This window comes from Cygnus olor, chromosome 1, assembly GCF_009769625.2.
Source record: "Cygnus olor isolate bCygOlo1 chromosome 1, bCygOlo1.pri.v2, whole genome shotgun sequence".
Classification (NCBI taxonomy): domain Eukaryota; kingdom Metazoa; phylum Chordata; class Aves; order Anseriformes; family Anatidae; genus Cygnus; species Cygnus olor.
Window position 1 is genome coordinate 80,118,068 of NC_049169.1, and position 25,059 is coordinate 80,143,126.

The following is a 25,059-nucleotide window of genomic DNA, read 5'->3' on the forward strand; positions in this document are numbered from 1 at the left end:
ATTTGTGTATGTTGAATGGGTTTACACCAAGGTTTGGCTTGTTTACTTTCAATTAGATACAGTATGGAAAAAGATTTATGTGATAATCCATAGCAAAGGGCCAGTTACTAATGAAGACAATGGTAATTCTATGAGTAATTAAATTTCATCTGAGCTAACTACTGAGGTATTTTAACTTAGAAATCTTTTGCTGCAAATATTGAAAATCCATTTAATTAACTCAGCTTTTACTTAGTTTGTTGCACTAGCTGATAATAAATGTGCAACTCTAAAGCCTTTCCCTCATGTGCTCTGTTCTCCTCTCTCTTCTACTGTGGGTGCCCAGAGGTACTTCCTTTCTACTTGAGATGCAGTAGAAAATAGTCTTCTACACATCTAAGTCCACAATAAACCAAGACAGAATTCAGAGGGTATTTTACCTTTGACTAAGACAAAAAGTGTTCTTGAGGAGAATGGAATACATATATCCTAAATCCTGTGTTCTTTTTCCAGTCGTTCTTGCTACGCATATCTCCTGATATGTCACGATGTATAAAGCTTATTTTAATAGCTATAACTTGGTCTTATATGATGATGGCTGATAGCGGGATGTCATGGGAAAGCAAACTAAAATTTTATATAATCAGTTCAGTATTGTGTGGGAGGCAACTCATGAAAAATCATAAATAGCTAAGGATCTGATTCTACTTACATCTTGCATTTGAGCAAGGCTCAGATTTTACTTTTTCTAATGACATAATGATCATTTTTTTCCCCGTACTTTTACAAAGTAAGGCTTTACATACTCAAAAGTGAAATAGAACACAGCTTGTGTGCTTTCATTCCCACATAGACTCACCCCAAGTTCTGTAAATTCTCGATAAAGTGTTTTATTTACATTTTAGTACCTGCAACTTTTTCCACAATCACTTACTATTAGAGCAGTGAGTAAACTTTTTATTCCGAATGCTTGATCTAAAACTGTTTGCTATGTGGTCTACAAACTGCACTATTTTCTTCCCTACAGTTCTTTGTTTATGAGAATCGCTAGTATGTTGTGGAGAATCTAGCTGTTTCCAGCTAATAATTAAAAATAACTTTCAGTTGTGTTGCCATCTGGTAGTGTATTGCCAGATAAAATATTTAAAAATAGCATTTTTCTTAAACTTGGGAAGTTTTCTTGCCCCCCCCCCCCCCCCCCCCCTTTTTTTTCAGTAGAATGTCTAATTATTTCCCTGTTATTCTATTAGATTACTCCGGAGGCCTTTTCTGACCAAATCTTTCCTTGGAAATCTATGATTTGACTCTTGGCAGACACAGAAAGGATTTTTGTAATCCATTTGAAAATTATTGCTGACCCAAGCACTTCCTCTTAACCATGCTCTCCCTTCTTCAGTCTGTGGCAATATATCTACTTTACCTATTTTTGTCTCACTAACATTTTATGTCCTCTCAACAGTGCGGTGTTTATGTACTGTACTGTATATATCATCAGCATCTATTCTATCACACCTTTGTCATCCTCATAGCATTTTGCTGTCTGCAACAGTTTTTCAGGTTTCACTGTCTTTACCAAAATATATGCATAAAAAAAAAATCAATGAATTTCACTTCTGATAGATCAGGATTTATTTGCAATTCAATTTAGGTGCTTTTTTTTGCCATAACCAGACTATTGTTTTACTAAATTTAGCATGTTTCCTATTGTTTTGTCTATTTATAATTCTTTATTGTCCTTTCCCATTCAATGGGGGAAATACTATAAATCCAGTTTTGAAGGAGTTTGAAATCATTAACATTCCTGACTCATAATGTCAGTAAGCCATACAGTCAGAGGCCCTGAAAATTCCGCTAAGAGCTACTACACCTGGTATAACACCCCAAGGATCTCTGGGCAAGTATCTTCCTGAGAGTCCCAAGGACTGGTTTCTCCAGTGGCAGCGCAGAGAAGCACTCGTCATAACACGGGGACCTCTATCCCTGCTGAGTTCTATCCAACTGTCATGAATAGAAAAAAGAAAAAAAAAAAGGATATTCTGTGGTGTTAAATATTATATTTTTGTCTGGCATTAGAGCTGTGGAAAATGTGTGAGAAGTTTCTTTGGTGGAATAGTAAGCTTGAACATGTATTGTGAAAATTGCTGGCAACGTTAATTTCACAAGTTAATAAGAAATGCTATTCAGCGTGTTTCCTATGCTACTTTTCATAAATAATTCAGAAATGGAAATTTCAATTTTCAGACTTCTTTGTAACACTTAGCCATTTATTCACCTTTCATCCCCTTTAAAAATCCAATCAGGTTAAGAGCATTTTAATGCACTCCTAATATGTGCATTACCTGGAATTTTAGATTAAAGTAGAAAAGAGGTCCTTGTGACCATTATAAGTGATGTTCAAGGGTTACTCTAAGAGTGATAAAATTGGTTTCATCTAGCATGTGTTTTGATTGAAATACTTTCCAATGTCAAAACACATCCTCCAAAGATCACCTTCAATGCTAGAAAGACTATATGTTGTACTGTTTGACCTGCTTTGGAGACGGTTCAATCAAACCAAATCATTTTACCACTAGTAATCATGAAGACTGCAGCTCAGTATCTCTGAACGGAAGCGTGGTTCCTAGTAGCTGCGCGGTGAATATGGCAGTATGATCCTTGCAGTTCTGAGTTGCTGGTTTACATGCAGCAGGTGCTCAGATGCAGAATTGATAGGCAGCCATTTAAAACTCTTAAGAGAAGTAGATACATAAATCCAGCTGTGCAGACTAATCCATTGTGAAAAGGCTCCTACTGCTTTAAATTGGTACTCTGGCTTTAAGCAAATACTTCTTTCCTACAGACAATTAGAAACAGAGATGAAAACTAAAATGATCTACAGCAGATAAGCACTTTAAGTTGTGATGCACAGGTTGCTCCTAAAGTTGAGTGCAGATGAAGTTTCTTGCTTCCTTTGCAGAAAGAGGGAAAGCGAAAAAGGCCTTAGATAGATCAGTGTGGAATGGCAACTGGTGGTCCACATAATTTGTAAAGTGAAGTGATTGAGAAATGGTGATATGTTATTTGACATATTTGGGTATTGAGTTAGTTATAAACTTTAAGCAATAAGTGAAAGTAGACCTGTAATTGGGAGAAAAAATCTGTTGGCAGGAAAGTTGTGTGCAATAATGTGGAATATTAGTTAAATATACTTGAAGTTAGCTCTTCTCTTCATGTATGCTGTAATGGCAGCTGGAAAAAGTAACACCAGAGCACATGTTTTTCTCCTCTTTTTTTTTTTGGTCATAAGAATTATATCAATGCATTGCTTGGAAAGTACAAAAGTGTTAAGAAACTGTTTTATAACTATATAGAAAGAAAGTGGAGGTAAACTTAGAAAATGTTTTTTGTGCTAAAATCCATATTAGTGGCCTTTTAAAAAAAATTTAACTTGTTCAGTCTTACTCAGAACACTTGTAATCGTAAAACTAAAAATTGCTAATTGGGTCATTTTAAGGACCTATTCTGCTAAAGGAAAAATAAGAGGGAACACCTTTAATGGTGGGATCTTAAAGATTGTATATCAGACATGGAAAAAGAAAAAGCCGATTAAATTAAGGGGTGTCTTTATTTTACTTCACTGGGACCTTCTCAGTTAATACTAACATAAACTCACTTTAAAGCTATTAGACTGCAAAATAAAAGTTAGGTTAACAAGGTGGCCTTGGCTTGAAAGGCTTTTGATAGATTGTCACAGTGCCTTCCCTTGTATTCATTATATGTGATTGAACATATTAAGATGTAAAATTTATTAGTATAAGATAAATTCAAGTCAGTCATACCTTTCTGATCATCCCAAGGCAGTGCCGCTAAATCCCACGCCCAATGATAGTGTCAGTATTCCATAGGCATTGTATCATATTAACAGAGAAATTATTTTGTGCTGTGGAATTCAAAAACACTGAATATATTTTTCATGTAGGAAAGTATCATTATGTGAAGTATGTGCATCTTACCTTTGTAATCTTAGATCTAAGGCACTACTTTAATAATAGGCATATTTGTTACCATATGCATACTTTATATTTGAAGGGAGAAATCAAGCTGTCATTCACTAGCTGTAGAGAAAATACATTCTTCAGTTTCTAACATTCTCCTGTATGTTAATTTCTTTACAAAAGCTAGTGAATGGCACTCTTCTTCCCCCTCTTGATGCAGAGCACTTCTGAAGAAATTTCAGCTTTTATTCAAGTATGCTATTTGCAGTTGGGCTTGATTGCGCCAGGGGAGGTGTAGGTTGGATATTAGGAAGAACTTCTTTACCGAAAGGGTTGTTAGGCATTGGAATGGGCTGCCCAGGGAAGTGGTTGAGTCACCATCCCTGGAGGTCTTTAAAAGGCGTTTAGATGTAGCGCTTAGTGATATGGTTTAGTAGAGGACTTGTTAGTGTTGGGTCAGAGGTTGGACTCGGTGATCTTGGAGGTTTTTTCCAACCTAGATGATTCTGTGATACAATTTTGTGGTGTCTGTTTGCATTTATGTAACTTCTTTGTTCTACTGAATAAAAAGCTTGCTTTTCATGATAGCCAGAGGGTGAGGGAGGGAAAGTGTTTTTTTTGTTGTTGTTGTTGTTTTTTTTTTTCCCTAATTCATTAGTGAGTGTCTTGTTCTACTACTCTCTACTAGATGGGCAAGGATGACATTAGTATTTGAATGCTTGTTCACAGGAATGCTCCTCCCAGGTCCGTTGCTACAACTGAAATATAAATATAGCAAAATTGTACTTCTGAATGGTAATGTTAGAATTATATTGTCTACTACGCTTGATATTATCCCTAAGATAGGTCTGTACTTTTCAGATAAGTGATAAAAATACGTGAGTATTTGCACTGTACGGGAGTTTGGTGATACCCCCTTTGAGTAGTTATGACAAGCTTCATGTGTGTGGGTGGCAAATAGTGAGCTATTATAGAAATATTTGAATAGAGCAGAACTATCTTGTTATCAATATTGGCAAAATACTTCAGGAATTCCCATTTTAGCTAAATTTTCAAATCAATTTGCATTCATATTTCTGTTTTGTTGGAAGTGCAAAGAGCAGAAAATTTTAATGAAAGCAAAACCTTTTGCTTGAATTAATATTTGTAAAAAAAAAAAAAAAAAAAAAAAAAAAGATTTTTGTTAGCAGACAGCTAATAAACATCAAATGAGCAAGCTTCTCAGACAAAACTAATAATGCAGTAGTGTAAACAAATACAAACAAACTGTTTAGATTTCTTTTCCAGCTCTCTAAATCTTATTGTATTGAACTGTTGGCTTACAACTTCTAGTTCTTATTAAACTAGCTTTGAAAGGTCAGATTACATACTTTGTTTATGTTGGGTACAAAACTAATTTTAACCTATTGAGTAAATATTTAACACGTACTTCTATTTCTCTGAGTTGAGGTATATTTCATAAGTGTTGTGTTTAAAGATTTCTTCAGATAGATTCTTTGTCTCCTTCCACAAGGCAGTACTGCCTTTAGACTTGATATTGTGTTATCTACTGTGAAAATAAACGCAACTATTCTAATATGGAAATCAGAATGTGCTGTACTATTTATATAGATATATATTTATATATACAAATAATAATTATTTAATTATTAATATAATTATTAAGAATTAATAGTACGTTATATATTAATATATTTTTATATATCAGGATTGTATTTCTTAATAGCAAAAAACATACAAACTGAGCCATTTTTAAGAACATAGAAATTACACTACTGAAATCAATGTTTTTAGTGGAACAAATCTGGGTAACACGGTCCCTTCTGCTGGTTGACTGTGGGCAGTAAGGCCTTATCACTTCCCTCAACTCTCATGGCTTAAAATATAGAATTTAAGTCAAACTGAATCTGGTCTGGTTTACCTTGAATGCTTGAGATACAAGCTGTGGAAATGCGAGCTATTTGTTGAGCCCTTCGTCCATTTGCTTAGCAAAGAAAGGGCAAACAGCTGGGAGTATTCACCCCCATCAGTCATCTCAATCAAGTTGTCCCTTGCCAAGTGAAAGCCTATGGCTTCCTTATATATTTAGTTTGTGCAAACATACAAGGTCCTCACCATTCATGGCTCAGAAGAGGTGAAACAGTTAAGGATCTAGCTGCCATTAACCTTTGAGAGCTCTATAATTCCCATTGATGACTTCCAAAAATAAATAAATTATAAATACCAATAATTTGATTCAGTTGCTTTTATTCAAAATCATAAAAACACATCTGAATATCTGTCTCCAAAAATCTGTTGGATGGTTTTATTTTTCATGTGTTTTACAACCAGCCTACAATGTTCTATAGTAATCACAGAAATTAAATGAGAGCCTTATGAACGCACAAGTCAATATGGTCTATCATGGGAAGTTAATAACCACATTAGTTGAGGCACTCAGAATTCTTTGCTTTCATTGTTTTGCTTTTCAAGATTTTTCTTTGGCTTTTATCACTGGTTACCAAAGATTAGGTGTAACAGAGGTACAGCTGTGAAAACAAAATACTTCATGTGATATATTTCATTTATATAAAATGTCTTTGGTACTTGCTTTGTGCCTATTACTATAACACTGGAATCTGTCACACCTTTAATGTGTTTCTTTCATAAGATTTCAATAAGATGTGGAAGTACAGTGCAGGCCATTTTACAGATGGGGACTGAGAAATGAAAGTCGTGTTAACACATTCTAGAAGGCATGCTCAGCTTGACTTCAGGACTCTAAGGCCAGCTGCTCAAACCCTGTGAGTGTTTTGTAGGCTTCATCTGTCTTTGAGGACTTGTTCTTGACACTCATGGGCAAAACAAACTCAGTGTAAGGGAGATTAATGTAGTTTATTGCCTATTGATAAGAGACTGGAGCAGTGAGAACTAAAAGCTAACAACACCTTTCCCTTCTCCATCTACGCTTGGCTTACATCTTGCCTCTGAGGAGTGCAGGAGAACAGGGGATGAAGTCAGTCCTGACACTTCGTCTCCGCCACTCCTTTTTGGTCATTCTCTGCCCCTGCTCCACGTCGGGTCCGTCCCACGGGATGCCATCCTTCCTGAACTGATCCTGTGGGGCCTTCCCACAGGCAGCAGCTCTTCAATAACTGCTCCCACGTGGCTCCGTACCACGGGGTCCATTCCCCAGGAGCAAACTGCTCCAGCATGGGTCCCCCACGGGTGGCAGCTCCCCCCAGACCCCCTGCTCCTGCGTAGGTTCCTCTCCATGGGCTGCAGCTCCTGCCTGGGGCCTGCTCCTGCGGGGGCTCTCCACGGGCCTCAGCGTCCTCCAGGCCACATCCACCTCCACTGTGCATCAACTGGCTGGAGCTGGCTCTGGCTGATATGGGGCAGCTGCTGGGCTCTGCTTGCAGAGGCCGCCCCTTCAACTCTCCTGTTACCAAAACCTTGCCACATAATTCCAATACAATTATAGAATTTGTCTTTGATAATTGTTTATGCATAAATTATGTACAGTTCACTTGCATCAGGTTGACACTAGTTTTCCCAGGGCAAGGGAAAAATGTGTTATTTTACAATAATGTTTAGGAATTATGCTGAGAATAACTTAAAGAAATCTTTTTTTTTTTTTTTTTTTTCTCCACATAAAGAGCTGCCCAGGTTGCTTGCAAAATTTCTTTTTTACTCAAACTTTGTTACCTGCCTTCAGATCTCTCTGTAAGATCTGTTGCTTACCAATGTAGAATGAAGCTAAGGTCTAAAGGTCTCTCTCACATGTGTAGTCCCAAGACAGAAAGCATATGAGGGCACTCTTTTTTTTTTTTTAAAGTCTTATCTGAAAAAAGAAGACTCCTGAAGTCATTGAAGTCAGATGTTGACCTTTGGATTTGTTATGCTGCCAATTATCTGACTGCTGCTTTTCCCTTCCACTTGCCTGCCATCAGGCAGTACAAATGTGTTGTCCTGTCTTGTTTGCAGTTTTGCTTCCATGTTAGGCGTAAAGGTGTCAGATATAGACAAATTTCTGCAGCAATGGCTCATACAAAAACATTCTATTTACGTTCATGTATGTTGTGCTTGTAAGAAACTCAAACTTGTGCAAAGGGAACATGTACACCCTTACATGCTAATACTTCTGAAGCAATAGGTTTTTATCAAATATTATCTTAACACCTCTTCTTTAAGGAACAGATGCAAGCAATTTGAGGTAGCTATATTCCTTGCATTTCTCTGTAGAAAAGAAAAAATACAATATTTATTGAAAAGAAAAAAGGCAAATAATTTCATTTGTGGTAATGAATGTTTGTTGATACATGATATTTTATGAAATTAACTTCAAAAGGGAGAGATTATCTAAAATTCTATAAACTGCTTCTTGTACTATATCATTCCAAATTATTTGTACATATTGCTACTTTTTTTGTATAAATTTCAGTGAGTTTTACAAAGCATCTACAATGAATCATTCCCTTTTGAATTTCAGATGTCATCCAAGCTTGGTAACAGAAGGTACAAGGGATTAATATTTCTCTGCAAAACAACAGTTTGAGCAGGTGCTACTTGATGCTATTACACATATAGGTCACTTGGGAGAGTGCTTAATCGCTGAACTGAATATTAATTAGGACAGCTTTCTCAGCCAATTTTTTATACTTCTTAAGGGGGGGAAAAAAAAACAGTCTGGAGTTTTGAGAATTAAGCTTATTACTGGAAAAAACTTGCTGCATGACTTGGGATTCAGTTTTTTTTTTTTTTTTTAGATGGCGTAACTTTGTGATAAATTGATTGAACTCTTTTCCACTTCTCTGAATTCAGGATTGAAAATGTTGACCTGTCTGACAAAAAACACATGGTGTTTTCAAGTTGTAGGTTGTGCAGGTACAAAACAATGCTTTATGAACCTTTTGGCTTGAAGTCCTTAAAATAAATATGGGATTGTTGTATTTGAGTTGAAATCTAAACTGCTGAGCAAAGCAGAAGAGGGGAACAGCTGTTCCCAATGAAATATCTGCAGAATGTAAAAGCTACTTTCTCTGACTTGGTTTTCCAAACAGCTGTGCTTTGAGTAACTTTTAAATTACTCAGAATCTTATTTTAAATGGTAAGTTTGCAAGATGCTTTGATACTGTGATGATGAAACTTCATGTTAATCACTTTTGGCCCTGCCTAACACTGCCATGGGTAAAGTCCCCTGAGATTCAGAAACTTACCAGATCAGTTGGTAGAATTTCCTGAAGGTAACGCTAGCTGTTACCTCTGCAGTGCCCAAAGGCAGGCAGCTGGCATGGACATGCTGTATCAACATGCCTCTGTTTTACCGGTTGAAACTCCTTTAGGAGCTTTGATTTTTCCCAAGGCCCTGCTCTGGAGCCAATGCCTGTCACAGCTGCATGACAGTGATGAGCAGCATGATTTTTGCTGTGTACCAGGCAGAGACACTGGGATCACACAGCTGTCTGGTGGAGCGAGTGCTTGGAGGCTCTTCTGCTTAGGGAGATGAGACACTTCACTCAAAGTGGGGAAAATAGCTTAAAAATCAAGGGAGTGAGGATTGTCATGGGGAGGACAGGAGTCCTCATGGTGAGGAGCACGTGGTTTGCCCTGCTGGGCAGGCAGCTGTCCTGGAAATGCTTCTCTTTGCCTCCTGGTGAAGAGGAGAAAAATCTCCTCTTGAGAGAGGCAACTTCCCTCCCACTAGCTTCTGAATTCAAAGCCCTAGTCCTGATTTTCCTCTCTGCCCCTGCCACTGGTTTTTGCTATTGCATTTTCCATTCCTTATGGAATGCGTCGTCTACATGTGTTTTTAGGCTGGTTACATCACATGGGTTTGATGCCTGTGATTTCATCTGCAGTTGGACATAGCGTAAGAGCATAGTGATCTTTTGACTATGATTGTGTCGTTTGGTCTGTTGTGGAACAGCTCGTCCTCAAGCGCCTGGCACAGGGCATGTAAGTTGCTGGGCATGTATGCAGAGGAAAAGAGAGAAAAATGTGGAACTAACCAAGGTTTGAGACAATGCTGGCGAGACTGGCTTGGCTTGTGGCCACGACACTTGCATCAGGAAAAGAAAGGGGCAGCAGAGGAAGACGATGATGAAATAATGACCCTCGTGGAGTCGGTGCAGCTCCCAGCTCAGATGGGGCACTTACATATGCATTTGTAGACATGTTACCAAGGAGGAGCCTGGTAGCCCTTGTGACATGTGTTGGTCCCACATGTCATAATAGCTACTGGGTAGGAGGGGATAAAATTGGGACTCCCCCAGAGGAGAGGGAGATGCACTGCTGAGGACAACGTTGCCTCAACAGGGATGCCCGTTTAAGCATTGTGCCTGCCAACTCCTTCTGCCAGGAAACCAGTGATTGGGGAAAGCACCACATTTCTCGTTGGTACCCTTGTCATCGCCCTGGGGTCAGCATGGATGTAAAAAGCTCACAGTAAAGCTTGCTTACTTTATATAGATAGTTATCTTGTTTGCTCCTTACTGAGCAGAACCAATCAGCTTCAGACCCTGCAAACTAACTAGAATATAAACCAGTGATGAGGATGGAGGTCTGGGGTATCTAGCAAGGAGCAAACACTTAAAGGGACATGGTCAGTGGAGAGCACAGCTGCTCTAGGGCTGTGCTGCCACCTGTAAGTGGGAGGGGACCTGTTGAGTAGTGAGTTAGGTGTTCCCAGAAAATTTTGGTTTCGCTTGAGACCTGGTGCTTTGAGTGTGTGCTGTGAGCGTACTATGTTTGCTGAGCAGGGGATGCCTGTGGTATACTATTATTGTGGTGTTTGTTAGCAAATATATAGGGTTAGGTATAGGTTTGCTTGTTTGAGCCATGAAACCAAAGGAGGGCAGAGAAGCTGCAACTCCCCAAACTGAGTATCTGGGATGGATAATGGAATAACTTGCAGCTGGGTCTGTCCCGAACCTTGGACAGGAACTGAACCAATGGAGATTTTAAAGTATTGGGAACAATTGGCAGAAACCACATGCACACACAAAAGATAAAGACTGGCTGTATTGGGCAGGATGAGTGTGTGGGACCCTTTTACTTGCCTATAAGGTTCAGGTGGGTGCCAACAGAGAATTGATAGAATACCTGCGTTAGAGCAACAGATGCCAGAGCATGAGAGTGCTAATATTCTGTGGCAATGGATGCTGTTGGTAATAACTAAACAGAAGGGTAGTATGGAGGGCAAGTGTGTGATCTTGGCAGAGCAATTCACGGTTGAGTTAGCAAATTGACATAGGAGACAGAGGGGAGAGCAGGAGGGGTGTGGTCCCTGGGTCCGGGCTCTAGTTACAAACCTGGAGTGGGACCCTGGGGAACGAACCTGTCTAAGCTTTTGTTGAGTAAAACTGAATAAGGTACAGACCAAGCCCCGGTCAGCATGGATCATCTCAGAGCCTCAACAGAACATATGGGTGACCCTGGCTAATGTCACAGGCCAGGATACTATGGGCTCAAGTCCTGCTACGCTGCAGAACAGCGTTGTATGAACCTGAGTGACCATTCCCAGTCGGTACCTGCAAAGGTCTAGGAATTAGAAGAATTAACCAAACAACTGAAGATGAATGATGATGGAACCTATTCTGAGACGGGACATGGGGGTAGCTGTGGCTACAAAAACTACAGCTATTTGGTTGCTTTTTATGTGTAACTTTCCTATGCATTGCATGCTGTGTTCCATGTATATTGTCCCTGTTGTGATCAGTAATAGATTTTCTGTTTCAACAGCGTGTAATACAGGTTGTGGAATGTCAGCATGTTCCAACAACAGACCACGCAGTGGTGTGTGTAAGAGCATAGTGATCTTATGGCTGCGATTGTGTTGTTTGATCTATTGTGGAACAGCTCATCCTCAAGTGCCTGGCACGGGGCGGTGTAGGTTTCTGGGAATGTATGCAGGGGAGAAGAGAGAAAAATGTGGAACTAACCAAGGTTTGAGACAATGCTGGCGAGACTGTGGAAAGGCTGGTGAAACTTTGCGGCTTGGCTTGTGCCCACGATGCTTGCATCAGGAAAAGCTGGCCAAAGGGCAGCAGAGGAAGACTATGATGAAGTAATGACCCTCATGGAGCCGGTGCAGCCCCCAGCTCAGATGGGGCACTTCCATGAACATTTATAGACATGTTACCAAGGAGGAGCCTGGTGGCTTTTGTGACGTGTTGACCCCATGTGTCAGAATAGCTACTGGGTAGGAGGGGATAAAACTGGGACCCCCCCAGAGGAGAGGGAGACACACTGCTGAGGACAACGTTGCCTCAACAGGGACACACGTTTAAGCAGTGTGCCTGCCGACTCTCCTCCAGGAAACCAGTGATTGGGGAAAGCACCACATCTCTCGTTGGTACCCTTGTCATCACCCTGGGGTCAGTACAGAATCATGTATGGAAATAGCTGACAATATCATGGGGCTATCATGATTGCTGAAGTTGAGGAGTATATAATTGGCATGGATATACTCCAAGGAGGTACACTAGAAATAGGAGGCACCCTTTGGGCATGTGGCACCACGTGGTGGCTATATGGGTGAACAGTTCGAGTAGGGAAGGCACCTGAGGAAGCTCACGTTCCGGATGCTGCTGAGGTAGTTGTGCAAAGCCAGTACAAAATTCCAGGAGGAGATTAGGTTATACAGACTGAAACCTGTCTTGTTATGGAAGGAGACAACGGCAGTAGTCAGTTAGCAGAGTTGATTGCGGCCTGGCAGGCAATTTCTGCTACCCCAACCACATTTGCTATTTAAATACAGATTAATGGGTGTATTGCGTTAAGGGTGTAGTCTTAACAGAGGTAGCTACTTACATATGTTGTGTGCTACTTGAGGAGCTCAACAAATCAGCTTCAGCCTCTGGAATCTAACTAGAACAAATATTCTGATTAGCTGCCTTATTGTCTTTCAGACTTCTCAGGTATGCAGGTAAAACAGGGTATATCTGATGAGATGCTCCCCACTGTTTTCTTTTAAAAGTGTTTCTTTTCTGAGGCCTGTCAGCATCATAGCGATGCTTTGTCATGTTTCCAATTGCATTTGGGAGAAAGCATAATACCACGTTTACTGCTATGCAGATGAATGGGCATTTTTCCTTATGTAGTGGTATGTTCTGTGAGACTTGTGGTTTCCTCACTAAAATTAGTAAGTGAAATTCAAGTTTTATGTGTTTTGTTAATATATATTCATATATTGAATACAAAAATGCTTGTCTTTGAAAGATTATCTCAAGTTTATTCTGTATTCATAAATGTCTTTGGGGGGTAATTTCCTTTTTTTTTTTTTTTTTTTTTTCAGTTCAAAGATGAAATTAGAAATATTTGCGAATATTTGACTTAAGCAGTAAGCTGGAGAAGGTAATTTTTTGTTGTTGCTTGCTTGCTTCTGTGAACGCTTAGCCAAGTGTGAGATATCCCAAGCTGAATGCAGGCTAGCTGAAACAGATCTTGACAGAAGAAAAGCTGACTTGGTAATGAGTTTGATTCTGAGTTGTACCCTACCCAGACGTAAAGAATGTGAGCCATAATGTACTCTGTCGAAAGTATTTGGGATAAGAAGATAACATAGTGGTATAGCAGCCGGGGTCAAGGTGAAATATTCCCTTGATTTTAGGGTAGGTCTGGATAGATGGGAACACTTGGGAAACTGAAGCTGGGAGTAGTGTTCTTTGAAGGAAGCACCAAAGTTAGCTGATGCTTAGGGAACAAAACTTAAGTATTAGTGAAGATGAAAATGATGGATGTAAGGTGGCTAGACTGAGGAGGGCAGGATGTTGAACTAAAAACCTCTAATAGAAGATCAAGGTGATGTGTTGAAAGAGTGGGGATAAGGTTGGAGTAGAAGGAGATCTTGGAGTTTTAATAAGAAATAGAGAATTGGAAAAATGAAATTTAGAAAGGGAAAACTATGTGACTGTGACATTTGAGTTATGGAGTGGAAGACAGTATGGTGGGGGATATGAATTGTTTGAAAAGTCAGTTGCTAAAAGAGCACATTTTCATCCACAACCTGGAATATGCTCCATGTTCTTGACTCTTCCTATCAGCAGAAGTGTGAAAACTTTCTGGCCAACTCTGTTAAACCTGTGAGCTGCATGGGACAGAGGGTAGCAACTGCTGCCTTTTATTCCCCTAGCCAAGGCAGAGTTGTCTGTTTATTGTATAAGATTTTATAAAGGTACTAATGGACAAAGCAGTCACAAAGGTTCTGGGATTTGGTTTTGTTTCTGAGAAGCAAATAAGGGATAATAAAAGACATTAGAAGAAAAATGTGGAGTTCATAGCCAAGAATAGTTAATCACTTGCAACAGAAGTTTGCCCTCAGTTGTATGTTATACAGTAGTTCTTAATTACGTTAACCCATGCAATTTTTTTTTTTTTTTTGCAAGTATTCTTCCCATATTCAGTTTGAGATGGACTGGGCTTGCTTAATGAACAGATGTTCACTATTTTGTACAACATGTGGCCTCAGGCCTTATTTTCCTGCATTTTATTCAGACCCTTACTTTAAAGTCAAAATTATTCATTTCCTCAGGAGCTTTTCATAGTGACTATCACTGTGATATCTGAATAGCTTCTCCCAAAATAATTAATTTACCTTCACAACACCCTTGAGCTGTGCAAGTTTTATCTGTCTCTAACAAGTGAGCAATAAAAGAAGAATGAAATGAAGATCAAATATCTCCTTTATTTCCAGAGTGCCTAATCGGAGATATCCAAAATACTATTAGGAAGGGCATTTCTTTGTTAGTTTCTTCTTACATGCAGAACATTAAACTTGGCTGGCTAAGTACAATTTAACCTGCCTTTTTTTTTTTTTTTTTTTTTTTTTCCAAACTTAAGTGCTTGTTAACTTAGATTCTGGGGCATTAAGCTGGGGAACCTGCAATTTTTTTTTCAATTGTCTCTTGGTTTGTGATTCACTTAATGTCCTATGTACCCTCCATGAGGATCAGAACTTCAGCACTAAAGTAGCATTTACCATGATACAACTTTCTGCTTTTTCCTTTCTCTTCTACTGTTAAACTTCATCAACCATTTAGACAGATGTCCCACAAATGAGTGTTCTTCAATAGCTGCTGTTTCTAAAGTTGGCTGGATCTGTGCACCAAGTGAAGTATTTTCTTAGGGAAGGAATTATTTATAACTGCATCATTAATCCACAGGCTTATAAAAATGAGGGAGTTTAACTTTGGTTAAGGTTGGTCTTTGGTCTGTTACATTTCTTTTCTTCTTAGTTGGAGTTTTTGAAGCTTTAATGCTTATATTATTAAGTATTTAATATATATTGCATAAACTGTGATGATCTATAAAATTATAAGGGAGCAAGAATACGTGGTCCTCAGACTCTTAAATGGATTAGGACTTCAGAGATACTGTTTATATGGTAATAATTTTATAATATATCTTTTTGTCAGTTTTAATATTTTTTTTTCTACTCAAGTTTTGATATGAAAGATAATTAAGTGAAACTTGTCACTTGTCTCTGAAATACTTAAGATTAAGGAATAATTGCAAATTCTGGGGACGAACAAGGAATTTTGTTATAGAACAGCTATTGAGCAGAAGTATTTATTAGAGACAAATAATTTGTTACATAAATGCTGTTGAGAGGTAGATTGGTGGATTTTTTTTTAATCCAAAGAGAAATAAGAATATTATCTTTGTTACTGAAAGAATAAACATTCAAACCACTGTCTATAAATAAACGATATAAATTTTAAAGTTTAAATATGAAATGGATACTCACTTATGTTGTGCCACCACAAACACAAAATAATCTTTCCATCTAGATTTTCAGCTTTTCTTTCATTTCCAGTATATATTTGACTGTAATGATTTCCAGACACCTCTTTCTTTTCTACTTAATTTTGATTCTTTTCTTAGGAATTAGAGGTACGCTGACGTACTACGGAGAGCTAATGAATTAGGGTATTTTTATTTGTGGTTGGAAGAGGGGGAAGAGTACCTTGGAAGACCTGATCTACTTTTGACAGGATAGTATGTTCCAGATCACATGAAGTTCATAAAATGATAAATCTGAACTATGCTTTTGCCTTAGAGTACCAATTCATTACTAACCAATCAATAAGTCATATTTGAAAGCCTTTGGGAAATAATCCCTCTCTGCATCTATTGAAACATACAAAATTACATCTGAATTGAAAGCTTCAACATTTATATATACAACATTGTAAGTAGTTAAACTTCAAGCTTGCTTGACAAGATGCATTGATTGTGCCCAGACTACTGGAGTCCAGGGTACACTCACCTCTTGTATTACTTGTGAAGACCAAAAATGAGAGCTCTCTTAGGATATTGCTCCAGAAGGACTCCACAATTACCTCACACGTAGAACAGTTCTTAAAACTATTCTACTTCATATGAAATTATATTATAAAGTTATTATATTACTTCATATAAAGTAATTAAAAATATTTATTGGGCTGTGATGTCAAGTAGATATGATAATCTACATGGCTTGCTTACTTTTTTCTTGGGAAATCTTAAGTTTCAGCCCCTATTTCAAGGGCTGTTTAGTTTATTTTTGTCGTTGTTTATACCGTGCTGGTAGTATTAATGTATTCTATTTCTCTTTCACCCTGCTTATATATTTAAAGTGTTGGTACTTTTTTCGCTTTTGAAGTGTGTATGTGCCTAATATCTGAGGTTCATTCCTGTAGGTCAGAATTCCAGAAACAGGAATGGGATTTAACATCTGGGGAGGACAAAAACTGCTTCTCTTATTATAGGTTCCTATTAGCTATACCTGTTAGCATCCTACTCAGAGTAGTGGTTACTAAGGTCTGTGGCTCTGTTTGTTTTTCTTTTTTTGAATGTCAGAACATTTAATTTTTCAGAGTTGTCTACAAGGCACTCACCAAATACTAAGGCTTACCAGCAATGAGTGTTTTAATGGGTGCCCTTTGTAGACCTTTAATGTCTCTGTGCCTAATGCTCCACTCAGCAGAGAGGCTTGTCATGTGTATCTGCGAGGTAGTAAGATGCCCAGATGCTACACTGGGGACCTGGTAGGATGTATGATGAGATGAGAAATGCAAAGAGTGCCTGGGAAGTGTGTGGTGCCTGCCATTTGCAGAGAGGTCAGACCCTGTATTCCAGAGCCGTGGGGGCCCCGTGGGAGTGGTGGAGTCAGGGTGATCTGGTCAAGAGAACTTGTCATAGCAGCACCTCCTAGGATGGTTGTGCTGCTACCAGGATGATCTACGTTCTGAGACATTTCTCCTTCAATCCTGAAAATTCAAGAATACATTTTTTCCCCTGCCTTGTTCTTAGGGCTTTGGATGTGTTGGGATAGGGATAGTCTTTGTCCAAAACCCATTCAAGCTCTTCATCTTAAAGAAAATAACTAGTAAATTTTTAATGGCTTTTGCGGTACAATTTTCTTTCTTCAGCAATTTGGTCTGCTCTCTCCATCTCACTTCTGCACAAACCTGCACTGATATACTCCTCCCAGTGGCTGAACTTGACCAATTTTTTAAGAGTTCTACTTCCTGATGTAAAATATGGCTAGCTTGTTGGTCAAAGATCTCAGTTAGTGGCAGACTGTGCTGTTTATTTGATGTTTATCTTCTGAAAGAAATACCTTTTGGGCTTTTCAAAAGCCAGACAGAAGCTGTCACTGCTCAGAAAGCTGAGCTGCTGGTATAAAAGCGCTAGCACCATTACACTACTAGGGGAACTTTGCTTGCTGATCTCTCATTAATGAAATAGCTTTTAAGGTTAGTAGCTGGGCTTATAGGGAGGAGTGAGTGTTTATGAATAAAGAAAGCCTTAATTCATAATTCATTCTGAGCATGGATCTCATGTATTTCAGCTTGGAACAGCACAAGAAAAGGGGAGGACAGGGAGAAGAGATGAATGGTACCATATGTGTTGCTGTAATAGTGCAGAGCAGTCGTGGGTGGGGAGCATTATGCCTGTTTAATAATAAAGACACTATGCTAGTACATAGGGAACATGAAAATAGCAGTTCATGTTCTGCTTTTTTCCTCTAACTGAAGCTGTCTTTTGAATGACTGGATATGACAAGGTCGTGATCTGTGTGTCTTGTGAATTTGACTCATCTTAATGACCTGTAGCAGGGCAAGCAGAAACTGTTGCTGTCAGAGGAAGGTTATTCAGAACCCCAGAAAGAGTTAACAGCAGCTAATATTTATGAATACAGTGGTGAAGTTGCTGACATGACATAAAAACGTGCAGTGCTTTACTTGAGCTTGTAGAACATGGCATGGCTGCTGTGCCTCATAGTTAGCTCCTGTGGTGCATTTCTAATTTGAGGGCAAGTCAGCAAAATCCACTGGTTCTTTGTGTGACTATCTGCATTATGTGCATGAGAAATATTTGCTCCCATTCAAGATGCCAAATAGAGTCCATTGACATGTTGGTAGCATTTTTTTCAAATGCTGCAAGAATGGTGGTCAGAGTAATGGTTTAAAAAAAAAAAAAAAAGAAAGGGGGGTGCACTTTCCCTGTTGTATCTGTGCTACAGAAAGTGCTGTCAGTCATCTGTGACCAATCTGTCACCAATGGAGGTGACATTTTCAGTTGAAACATTTGGGAAATATAAACAATGCTGAAAGCTCCTAAGAGAGAAGCTCTTTGTTTGTGCCTTTGTATTTTTTCTAGCATAGTGAGCTCTGTATTGGATGCTCTGGGTGTTGCATGTTATAAGTAACAGGACAGAAGACAGGCTTTTAAGATGGAGTTATTTATAATCTCACAATATGGCAGTACTCATTTTTGTACAAAGTAATTATGAAATTCAGTAAATTCCATTTTAATTCAGAATGCTGGTATTAGATAAATGTTTTCAATTATATGTATTCTACAACTAGATATCTTATAATTGTGATCTGGCAGTGCTACTGTATTAAGTATTTATTGTTTAAATTCTGCTCTTTCTATGCTGTTAGGTCACTTTTACAATTACTTCAGTGCAAAGATTTTTGTTTTACTTTCTGATCTTATGTCTGCAATGCTGGGGATAACCACTGGATGGAAGCATTTCATTTTACTTAATATGGAGTTGAAAAACCTTGCTGTATGTGACTGAAATATGTTCTTAAGGGAAAGAATATATATATATATTAATGTTACTGTTAATGTCTGATTTAAAAATATAAAATAAGTTTTAAGTAGAGAAATTTCTGCTTCCATGCAGCTTGCTTCTGTCAGTTTAGAATGATCAAGAAGAGGATATTTTGCCATCTGCAGTTTAATTATTTTATTTGGAACCATCGGAGTTGGAAAACAAACAGAGTTAAATTATATTTCAGTCACAAGTCCTTACAAGAAAGATACATTATGCAGTGGCATTACCCAGCAGAATATGAAACCAGAAGTTTTTCAAGATTTAACATTGGCAAAAAAGAAACAAAAAGAAAAAAAAAAAAAAAAAGCAAAAGCTTCTACTTCGGGAGATGTTAGGCTAGAAGCTTTTAAGAAGTCATGATTCAATTACCCTGATTAATTGAAAAGCAAGTCTGTAATTAAGGCAAAAGTTTTCTCCAAAATCAAGTTCAAAATTAATCTAGAGCTAAGACTGTTTTATTCTCTTGTCTCTCACTTTGACTGGTTGAGCATGATGCTTGCTGTCTCAACACTGTGCACTACATGTGGGACCTCTGGAGATGAACATGTAATTATGCCTGCAGTTTTAATTCAAAGAACATGCCACTAGATCTATAAATTTCAGTGGATTCGTGTAATTTCAAATCCATACCAAGATGTTCTTTTCATGCCGATGGTAGCAGGAAGGGATTACAGTAAAAAAGCTGCTGTTCTGATTTGCTAAAGAGGCATTTTGCTTAAATACTAATGATAACCTTGTGTGTCTGTTATGGCAAAGCAAATCCTTTCTTGTCCCTCTTGAAGGTAAAAATATGATAAAAACAACTCATTATGGTGCTATCCCCCAGGTAATAGTGGTCTAATCTAATTGCAGCCCAAACTGTTATACTTGAGCTAGATTCCTAAAGTCTTGATTCATCTTGCCTTCATGTTGGGGGGTCTCTTTCCTCCTTTTCTGTTCTATGCTGTACTGGTGAGATTGGAAAACACAGGAACACAGCCTCTGAATGACTGTAAATTTTGAGATATTTAGCTGTTTATTTAAAGAGAGGAACAGACATTAAATATACCGTAGGATATGAACACTACCATTTTTTGACTGTTATACATGTTTAATAATGCTAAGCAGCACTGGCTAAGCTGACTCTGAAAATGGAAGTGTGCTCGAACCCTTCCCAACAATGCAAAAATATTTAAGGAGCACAGACAGAAAAACTTCAAATGGACAAACGCAATCTTATTTAATCTGGAAATCCTTGATGGATGATTGTTTAGTTTGTTACTACAATATCTGTAAAGAACTGTACATAGACTACTGAGATTTTGCTTGTATTACAAAAAAGTTACCAAATTTGTAAAAATAAATATTTAGTCTAACTTTGGTACCAAACCCATCATCTCTTTGGAAAGAGAAGAAAAGAGAACACCTTAGATGCAGCCTTCATTTGCTGGAATTTGGAAGATTTCCCCAGCACTTCTGGGGTGAGGGGTGGAAATGTCCAAATTGCAGAGTGAAACAAAGGATTCTGTGTGCTGCTAAAAATGAATTGAGGCTGTTTTCATTGTAGCAATGAGTGATGGGAGTAGTCGGTGATTTGGTCCAAGTGTGTACTCAGATCTATAGCTGTGTTATAATACTTTGTGCATTCTGTATACAAGAAGTGCCTGATGCAGGATTGAAAAAGATTTCCCTGGCAAAAGATACCAGTTTCTTTCTTGAACATACCCCTTTCTTAATTCTGTATACATCAACATAGTTTGGTGTTCCTGTCTTTTTTATTTATTTGCTCCGTGTCCCACTTACTGCTGTTTCATAATACTGTTTCTCCAATAGTCTTCTGGTTTCCAGCTTGAGCCATTGTCATGGTTAGAGCAAAGCATTTGTTTCAGTCTTCTCCAGCCTTGCTTTTCAGATGGCTTAAACCCAACAGAAAACAGATGATTTTCCTGTTTAGATTAAGTCTGCTGCTATGTATCATTTGCTATGGCTTGAGTGTGAACTGCTGACTTGGCTATTTTTATCAACTCACCCCAGTGATTATCTTAATTCATTTAATGAAAGATTTCACAAACTTAAAATCACACTAGTTTTGTTGATTTGACAAAGACAACTATTCAAGCCCTTAGTGTAAAAAAAAAAAAAAAAAAAAAAAAAAAAAAAAAAACACTGATAAGTAACTTTTTTTCTGATAATTATTTTTTTCTGAATGTTTATCACTTGCATTCATTTAGTCTTTCTCTGACTTCTGCTGAAAAAATACACACTTTCTTAAATTATTACTACAGATATTTGGCACATTATGATATATCCACCTAGATACCTCTAGATACGGCTGCTTCTGGTTGCGTATAACTTTCTCACATAGCTGTTGCCTTATGTGCTTGCTCTTAGATGGCTCTTGGCTTAATAAATGCAACAAAACACTGACTAGCACCTGGGGAGGGGAACCTCAGGTGGAAGCTTTTCCTTGAAGGACTGCCAGCATGAATTCTGTTATATTATTGACAATCATGCTGCTGGCATCTGTCTTTTGCAGATCCTGAGCTTTCCAATCTGCCCCGTCTCATAGCTCCTTACCTGCCCTGCTCCTTGCAAGTAGGCTACTATGGTGTAATTAAGAAATTCAGGTAGTGGGAGCATCAGAGATAATGAGATTTTTCACTTGTTGTTTAAGCCTAATTAACTGTTAACTTGTTAATTGGTGAAAATTCAAATATCAGATTTTTGTGCTGCCAATTACCTTGATCTGGTATTTTAACACTGACACGGGTAATACTGGCAGACTGGAACAAAATTAAAAACAGAAGCAAGAACAGTACTTGAATAAACCATAAAATCAATTACACTTTTTTCATTACTCACCCCCCACTTCAACAGTAATAAGAACAGCGTATGAATTGTTACACATACTCCCGTATGCCTGATTATCATCTGAGTATACGATCAAGCTCGATAAATAAATAGGAATTGGTGTAAAAGACCTTTAAGAGTAAGGGTCTAGTAAGAGTATGTGCCACCTTTAAAAGGGGAGCCAGAGTCGCTAGTTTGGGGACTTCTGGCTGCTGGAGAGTTGCATGTTGTGGTTGGGTCAGCTTCAGAGAACAGATGCTCAGATGCTGGGTGATAGCTGTGGTGTTGGCCAGGTGTTGGCTGGAGAAACCTGAGCACCTTGTTGGTCAGAGGCAGGTCTCCCTGGGAGAGCCGGCAGCGTACAGTAACAGGGCAAAATGCATGATATAAAATAATGCCTAATGATCCAGAGTTGTCATTAGCACAAAGTATTGCAATAGCTTGGGTGGGCACATGTTTGGGGTTATGACCAAATTTTAAAATACATAATCCAAAATGTTTTAGAACTACCCAAATTTTCTACACTTTTTTTTTTTTTGTATGGAGATGAGGTGGTGTTTTTTCTTTTTTTTTTTTTTTTTTGGTTGGTTTGTTTAGCTTTAAGGTAGAAACATGTTCTTGTGGGATAATATTGCTGAGTCTGTTCTATTTCTTCTTGCTTTTCTGTTTTATTCTTTGTATTCACTTTTACTTTTCTTCGTTTTACTTTCTTGGGCTCATCTGTTGGTTTCTATTTTCTTATCTGCTGTTTTTCCCTGGTCACCATATCTGCACTGTCTACCGTAGTCTGTGTAAACTTGTCCAAGTAGTATTTCCTCTGCATCACAAATGTTTGCCAGGTAGAAGTCTGCTCTTACCGTTGTCTGCCTACATACTTCACAGTGCAGCTGGGCATTAAGGGGGCACAATGAAAGCACTGTGTGTGCATTTTGAAGGGGGAGGAGGGATACTAGTATGTAAATGGTAGCTGTGATCTATTTTGATCTTCTATTAGGGATATAAAGAATTAGACAAAGGAGAATATCAAAGGTTGGTCAGAATGTGTGAAATGCTGGCTGAAATCAAACGGTAAAAAAATAGAAAGGAGGAACACAGAAGGGAAATGGAAAGTGTTGAAAGATGAATGTGGCTGCCCACAGGTTATGCGTGTCATATAGCAATAAATACAGTATGAGCTGAGCAGAGGGAAAAGAAGGCCAAGGTAGATGAACAAGTATGTACAAAATGCAATCGCAAATAAGGGGCGGGAGGGGGGGGAGGAATGAGAGGTATAAAACATCAGATCTGAGAAAAGGCTGGGAGGAATACAGAAGGAAGTTGAGGGAGTGTGGAAATGTATGAGAAAAGCAAAGGTGGAAGATAAAGACTGCCCTTATTTTTAGAAGAAGAGTTTGAGATTAAATCCCTTTTCCTTACCCAGGTGTAAAGGGAGCAGCACAGCTCTGGAGACCTCCGAGGCAGTAGGAGCTCTGCTGGGTTGCAGGGCTGTGGTGCCATGGCTGTGCCAGGTGGGCTGGGCTGGAACGGGAGGGGAGCTTCTGGTGGCTGCAAGGGGTCCAGCTGAGCAGAAGCAGTGAGGTAGGACAGCTCTGTACCAAGTCCCTGACAGAAGGGGTAATCCATGGGCTCCTCTGAGGTACCCTGTGGGGCTGGGAGGGGGCACAGAAGACATTGGTAGATGCACTTTGTTTCAGAAGCAGGTTAAAAAGCCAAGTCCTGCCCTTGGGAGATGCTTTCCTTGCCATTATTGAAGAAGTAGACTTTGTGACAGGCAGCATGTACAAATGAAGCAGTAGGCCACTGAGATGCTATGATGCGGGGCTGCTGGGCCCTCTCTATGCCCTGGGGCAGCCCCGGCCCCATGGTGGGCAGGGCCAAGGTGTGGGGTGCCCAAAACTGGGATGTGAGATGGGCCTGGCTTCCCCTGCCACCATGGCTACTGGGGCATCTGCTCTCACTCAAGTTATCAAGTTATCTGATACTTCTTGTTGCATGGTCAGTATATATAAAACATAGCAACTTGACATTTTATTACAAAAAAAAGAAATCTTAAAAAAAAATCTTAAAAGCTTCTTGAAAAATCACATGTATTTCTATAGTAACACAATCAATTGGAAGGTCAAATCTGTGGAATTGCCTACCATTTTGATCCAATCCCCATGTCCAATAGACACAAGCAAAGCAAGTTTTAAACTTTTTCAAATGTTTTATTACTAGGTACTTTATAACAAAGGTAAGGGGCTAACAACACGTGCATTTTGGAGTAATTTTTATATATTTTGTGTGAAAACAGTAAAAGTACTTATTTCTAATAAATAGTCATGAAAACAATTACAGTGTACTATAAAAGTGCAATTTATTCTACACTTGGTAATGCAGGATGCAGTTGAGTAACACTAAATAAAATCTAATGCAGTGAATTTGGCAGAGTACTAACTGTACATTTAGATGATTGTGCTATTAACCTCTTCTATATACCCTTGCTAGTTTGAGGGCTACCTTTGATTACCGTGATAAGTGGTAGGGACTACTGTTAGCATTATGAGATAAGCAGCAGCCACCTGATTCAATTTTGCCATCCAAACTGTTATGAGAATGACATGTATAGTCTTTAAGACAAAATCAGTCTCATTTCAGAGGGCCAGCATATATGGCTTATGACTACCTTAAGTCCTATTAAGGCCTTATTTTGGTGTTTTCTTTAGAAGATTTTTATACAGCAATTAAGCTCATATTACAATACTATAGTTTTGCGCTGTTTGTTTTCTTAACTGTAGTTCTTTTCTTATGAAGTTATTCTGAGAACATGATATTTATGCGGTTCAGTGATCACAAGCTGCTGCTGCAGCTGTACCTAGCATAAACCTCAACTGTGCTCCTTCAAATATGTGCCCAAGAGTTATTCTTTAGTTAGATGGTAATAAATTCTGTAATAAGATATTTTTGCAATCTAAATGCATTTTTGTAGAAATTAATCTTTTTTGTATCTGTATGGTTTCTTTAAGCTTTTCTTAAACTGTATAATAAATTTCAGTGAGAATATGGATAGTGGTAGAATAGTCATGGCAAAACTAGAAGTTTTGTGAAGTGTCTTCTAAAACAGAACCATCTTTCTCAAAAGAGAAGTTTTAGCTTAATTTCTTACTAAAACACACAATTTCACAAGAAAGATTTGAGCGGTAC

The 25,059-nt window shown here is 38.5% G+C and overlaps 1 protein-coding gene and 1 long non-coding RNA gene across 2 annotated transcripts in view; both read left to right on the top strand.

Moving 5' to 3' along the window:
- ROBO2 (roundabout guidance receptor 2) overlaps nucleotides 1–25,059 on the top strand; it is a 1,087,423-nt gene that overhangs the window by 15,943 nt on the left and 1,046,421 nt on the right.
- LOC121074372 overlaps nucleotides 9,172–25,059 on the top strand; it is a 59,498-nt gene continuing 43,610 nt past the window's right edge. The window contains exon 1 of the long non-coding RNA XR_005822296.1: nucleotides 9,172–12,310. This is a non-coding gene — a long non-coding RNA (uncharacterized LOC121074372). The remainder of the gene's footprint in view (nucleotides 12,311–25,059) is intronic.